Raw genomic sequence first — 6,660 nt, forward strand, 5'->3', positions numbered from 1 at the left:
TCTCCACCACCAGTTATTTTGTCAATAGAGGCTCCACCACAGACTCAACACCAGGAAGAGCCTCCTCTTCCACCACAACCGCCAACTCGATCACAAAGAAAAGAGAATTTATCGAGCCAAGAGAATGGGGGTTGTTCGGTTACGGCTCCCGAATCAAATACATGTGTCGAGAGTAACGATATTGAGGTGTTGGATATTTTATCTCCGGTAAGTGTAAAAAAAAAGATTATATGCAAACAAAGCGGCGTTGTTGAAGCATTTGCGGATGGATGCAATCAATAATCATTATCGGTTCAAAACGAAGAACTCATCTCCGCTCAAACTTCATGTCATTTGTGCGGGTAAAAATTGTGATTGGGCGGTCCGGGCAGTGAAGCTAAAGAACACGGATTGTTTTGAAATTAGAAGGTAAAATTTCACGACCTAAAAACTGATTTTATTTGAAATTTCATTTCTCTTCGTAGATGAATCAGTCCGTGACAGATCTATCACGACGTGAATCCACTCCTGACACGAGTGGATTTACTTCGTGACAGATATGTCAGGAAATGTATGCCCTTTTAATTTTAAATTGTTTTTTATCGTGTGTATGTGTTTATGGTTCAAGATATGATCCAAAGCACACTTGTTCTGTGGAGGAAAGACAAAAAGGGCAACCGCAAGCTACTGCAGAGTTCGTTGGAGAGAGGGTGAAACACAAATTTATTGATCCAACTGTACATAGTTGTACCCCAAAGGAGATTCAGAGTTACATGCGAACAGAGGTTGGAGTCAATATTTCATACAGAAAAGCATGGAGGGCAAAAGAATGTGCAATACAATCCTTGTATGGGACTGATGATGAGTCATATGCCTCTCTTGCAAAATACAAGTACATGTTAGAGCAAAAGAATCCAGGTTCTCTCATCGACCTAAAAACTGACCGTCATAAATATTTCATGTACTTTTTCGTTTCTTTGGCTCCGTTCAGAGAGGGATGGAAGTATTGTCGGCCTGTTGTAATTGTTGATGCAACCTTCTTGACAAACTATCACAAGGGCAGCATGTTTACGGCTTCAGCGATGGACGCAAATGAGCAAATATTCCCGCTTGCCTATGGTATTGGTGAGTCCGAAACTTCCAAGTCCTGGTTTTATTTCTTCAAAAAAATTAAGGAAGCATTGGGGGAGAGGGATAACATGGTGTCATCGTATCCGACCGAAACACCGGAATCATTAACGCCGCGAAGAAAGTTTTTCCAAGAGCAGAACATGGTTTTTGCGCATACCACGTGAAGAATAACGTCAAGGCAAAATTCAAAAAACTTGGCAAGGAATTCAATTGGAAGTTCTACGGTGCAGCAAAAGCGTATACTATATTTGAATATCAAAAGTTTATGCGCATGTTGGACAAGGAAGACCCGTTGATACGTCCATACCTTGTCAACAAAGTAGGAAATGAGAAGTGGGCACGTTGTTTTTTCAAGACATCAAGGTATACGATCATAACTTCAAACAACGCAGAGTCTTTGAATGCGTTAACTGTTAAAGCAAGATCATTTCCAATAGTGAAGTGCCTTGATTGGTTGAGGGAGAGAATGCAAGTTTGGTTCTACCAACGACGAGAAAAGGCGGCATCAACTCAAAGTGTGTTGTCAATGGAATATCATACCGAAATGTTAAAAAAACTTGCTGTCTCGGCAAATATGCAGGTTATAGTGTGTTTTTAATTTTTAAATTCTGTCACGAAATGACCCGAGTCCGTGACACTTGTGTCACGGAGTGACTTCAGTCCGTGACACATGTGTCACGGAGTGAATCCACTTCGTGACACAAGTGTCACGGACTCGTGTCATTTCGTGACACATGTGTCACGGACTGAGTGGTTATGTTTAAACTTTTTTTTGCTTATGTTTTAGGTCCGGCCTTCTGCAGTATACGAATTCAAGGTTTTAGACACAGAAGGAACACCATGGGCAGTGAACTTGATTGATAAGACGTGCTTGTGTCGAGAATTTCAAACTGATCTATTTGTATGTGTCCATGCCATTGCGGCTTGTCGCTTACGCAACCTACCAGTTGAGAGCTATTGTGCAGAGTACTACACGACCGAGTATTGGAAATTGGCGTATGCAGGGGTTATTCATCCTCAAGGAAGTGAATCGTCATGGACTTTTCCCGACGAAATCAAGCAGATCAAAGTAAATACGCCTAACTTCTTAGGTCGTTCGGCGGGTAGACCTAAAAAGAGAAGGATTCCCTCTCTTGGAGAATTTGATGCCCCGCTTCGTAAATGTTCCCGTTGTGGAGGTGTAGGTCACAATAGAGCTACGTGTCGCAACCCAATTCCACCGGAAATGAGGGCTCCGGGGATGGGACATTGGTTTGGTTTGTAATTCGACACGTTTTATCATTGAATATCTAGAACTTCCTTGGTGTTTTGCTATGTATTACATTTTGAATGTTTTGAACTTTATTGGTATTGAGTGTATTGTTAAGAATGGTTTATGAAACAATGTTATTGTTAAGACGTGAACACAGTCCGTGACACATGTGTCACGAAGTGATCTCATTCCGTGACACATCTGTCACGAAATGAGGTCAGTTTGTGATACATAAATTGATTTCGAAACAATACACACTTTTAAACTAAGAAATTGAAGTTCTAAGAATACATATATAAAGTTATAAACAATACACACACTTTTAAACTAAGAAATTGAAGTTCTAAGAATACATATATAAAGTTATAAACAATACATACACTTTTAAACTAAGAAATTGAAGTTCTAAGAATACATATATAAAGTTATAAACAATACATACACTTTTAAACTAAGAAATTGAAGTTCTAAGAATACATATATAAAGTTATAAACACATGCGTACAATCATAAACACATAATTTCAAGTTGCCTCAACATTGACATTTCCACGCGTGTGTAGTTTTAGCGCTCCGTGTCGGTATAATTCGGTGGTCATTTTCTGTAGATACATGATCATGTCCTCCTGTTTCAAATCAGACAATGGAAGGTCGTGCGCCAAAAACTCGGCAGTCTTGATCATAAACATGCCACAATCATTTCCGAAGGAACAAAAAACGCATGCTTTAATTGATATGTGTCATTAAGAATGTAAAATTAAGAATTAAAATATTTACCCATTGTCTTGTTGTGGCATTTGATCGTAGTGAACGACCTTGAATATTTCTTCATTGGAGAGTAGAACGCCGGCGACATGCAGAACATATGGCAAAATGGTGGCCAAGTTTCTGACTTCAGTGTCCACGAGCGTTTGGTGTCCACCGGTGGAACTCATGGAGTCGTACACCATTATACACCTTGAACGCACGTTGACAACAAGAAGATACCAGTGTCCGCCATCTATTACAGGGATGAAGACATCATCGACCCCGTCCCATGGGTCCACCAGTTGCTCCGCTCCAGACTCTCCGGTAATGTGGTCGACGACACATTTTTTCAGTTTCTTCTTTAAAAATACACCCGGATCTTGACTAGCATTGAACTGAGTGTAACTATCTCGGAGATACTTAAAGAAGACCGTGGACATGATGGTGAAGGAGTGACGTAACAAACCCGCCTTTTTCTTCTTCCGGAGGTAGTACATCGCGACGTCCACATGCTGCACGACAAAAGATAAACATAAGCACTAAATACCTCAGTCCGTGACACAAGTGTCACGGAGTGACTTTAGTTCGTGACAGATGTGTCACGGAGTGGATTCACTTCGTGACAGATGTGTCACGGAGTGGATTCACTCCGTGACAGATGTGTCACGGACTGAGTACACTCCGTGACACATGTGTCACGGAGTCAATTCACTCTGTGACACATCTGTCACGAAGTGAATTGACTCCGTGACACATCTATCACGAAGTGAATTGACTCCGTGACACATCTGTCACGAAGTGAATTGACTCCGTGACACATCTGTCACGAAGTGAGCTGCAAAACAAGACATATTTTAAAAATTACTGACACACATTAATACCTGATCAGACAACCAACCGTCCTCGTGCCACATGTTGTAGAAGAAGGTCTTCTGGTTGATAGCCATATGTCCAAGTTCCATAGAAGGCGCTATGGTTTCTTCCTCCGGCTTATATTTTGGTTTGCCCTGAGATATGTTCTTGTGGCCCCTCTTCAAGCCGACTTGGAACCACAACTTCATGACGTCAACGTCATCCTGGTCCGGTCGTTTGGTTACCTCCGACAGCGGCAGTTCATCAGGAAGCACGTCCGGAGCATTCGTGAACCTCAGAAAAGGCAACGCCTTTTTGGAAGGAGTAAACCTATTGGGGCTGTGTCGTTGCCGGGTCAAATGTTTCTTGATAGGTGAGTCTTCAATAAGGATATGGGGATTCGGTGTCTTCAAGTCATATATCTATCCAACAAGAGAAATAGAGTTCAAGTTTATTGTTGAGTTCAACCATAAAATAATATTTCATAACAATTATATGCTTATTTGAGTTCAAGTTTATTATTGAGTTCAAGTTTATTGTTGAGTTCAACCATAACAATTATATGCTTCTAAACAAGTCAAGAATTAAGTTCAACCATCAAATTAATGGAGGTACCTCTTGAACCCCCTGTGTCCCTAACAACTCATACTCTTCCATAGCCTCTGCATTCATTTGGGCTTCTAGACTGAGAGGCGAATCTTCATCACCCCAAGATTGTTGACCTTGTGTGTTTTCGACATCACTTTCGTCCTCCTGGCCATTCAAAATCATTTAGTTCAACATGAGTGTAATCAAAATAACGAAATTCAGCGACTCCGTGACACTGTGTCACGCACTAAGTACACTTCGTGACACATCTGTCACGGAGTGAATCCACTCATCTCCGTATTTAAGATTTTAAACAACAAAATAATATGTCTATTGCATATCTTGTACCTCTTGTTGACTGGTTTGCTTCTTTTTCCCTTTCTCGACTTCGTTTTTCTTCTTCTTTTGGTTGCCATCCTTCTTCTCCTCCGGTTTCTTGCTCTTCTTGGCGCCATCGTCCTTCTTATTCTTGTCGTCTTTGTCCTGCTTATTTTTCTTGTCCCCGTCATCGTCCTTTTTCTTCTTGTCCTCGATGTCTTTCTTCTTCTCCTCGTCTTCGTCGTCTTTCTTCTTCTTCTCTTCTTCGTCTTTCTTCTTCTTCTCCTCGTCTTCCTCTTTCTTCTTCTTCTCCTCTTCTTCTTTCTTCTTATCCTCTTCTTTTTCTCTCTGCTTCTTCTCTTCTTCTTCCTGCATTTTTTTCTCTTCTTCCTGCATTTTCTTCAGCTTCTCAACATATTCTTCTTCCTCTTTTTTTTTTCTTTTCTTTTTCCGCTCTCTTCTTCGCCATCTCTTCTTCCCACTTCTTCAATTTGGCAGCTTTCTTCTCCCGGCGCTTCTTTTCTAACTGTAACTCGTTTCTCCAATCGTAGTACTGATCTAGTTCATCAAGAGCCACTCTGTAGCTCTTCACCGCGTCCAAAATATCTTTTTTGAACTTCCTGTAGTCGTCTTGCATATAGCGGAAACGCTCGTCGGGATTTCCAACTGAGTTTTCGAGAGAGTCGAGCCGGGACTGTCCATGACCAAAATAACAAAGTAAGCTGGCTGACGAGTAAATCCACTACGTGACACATCTATCACGGAGTGAATCCACTCTGTGACACATCTGTCACGGAGTGAATCCACTCCGTGACACATCTGTCACGGAGTGAAACCACTCCGTGACACATCTGTCACGGAATATGGTAATTTAAATTAAAATAGAAACCCAAAATTGTGTTACCTCAACTGTCTGTGCTTGTGAATGGGACGGTTGTTGTGGTGGTTGTGGTGGTTGCGCTTCTGGTTGTGGGGCGTCTTTTTTCGGTTTCTTGTCCGGGCGTTTGTTATCCCCCGCTAGCGTCGTAGAAGGGGTTGCAACGCTTGAAGAAGTGTCGCCGATTCCGTGAAATTCAACCTATACGTGGGACAAGTTAACAAATGAGTGTGATCAATATTAAGTATGAATTAACCTACAAATTTATTACCTCATTGAAGTTGATTCCTCTCATGGCGGCATCCTGAACAAGTCCGATAGACTTCCACCGACGCATTATTGGCCGAGCTGTGGTGGAGACTTTCTCACAAACCCCCATGTTCGTCAGGAAAGGAAGACACTCGTACCCCCAAACCTGAAGCGGCTCGACGAATCCGGGGAGATGGAGCTTCCTTTTTTTTTACCTTGCTCCATTGGCTCGCCACCCTTCTCCACAAACTTCCGGACTTCGCCGAGAAGGTAGTTCCACACCACGTTGCCCCATGGATGGCGACCGAATGTGTCTGTTTCCTCCACCGCCTTAATGAGCTCTAAGCACGGTGTCCTGTTCTTCGCATCGTCCGCCAGGAGGACATTCAAGACGAAGTAAATTTTCAGGTAATTTACCTGAACTTCTGTCGGCCAATCTACGCTCGCCTCCAAGAATTGGTTGACCAAGTTCCGACTCAAATACTTCTCCGGGAAGAATTTTTTGAAGAGGCTGTCATTAGAAACAACCCCCTCGAACTTGAATTCCTCGTAGTCATCGACGACTTTGAGGAATGTGATCTCCTGGAAGTCTCTCTTCGTGAACTCCCGGACTTGGCCTCCAATCTCAATTAGAAGCCTGTCAATGGTTTCTCCGTCGAAGCTCCCGG

At 42.3% G+C, this 6,660-nt stretch overlaps 1 pseudogene; it reads left to right on the forward strand.

Moving 5' to 3' along the window:
- Positions 1 to 248: 248 nt before the first annotated feature.
- On the forward strand, positions 249 to 2,374 carry LOC149401334 (uncharacterized; annotated as a pseudogene).
- Positions 2,375 to 6,660: the final 4,286 nt, after the last annotated feature.

This window comes from Urtica dioica, chromosome 4, assembly GCF_054948205.1.
Source record: "Urtica dioica subsp. dioica isolate 48M chromosome 4, U.dioica_male_clone48M_v1_H2, whole genome shotgun sequence".
In the NCBI taxonomy this organism is placed as follows: Eukaryota; Viridiplantae; Streptophyta; class Magnoliopsida; order Rosales; family Urticaceae; genus Urtica; species Urtica dioica.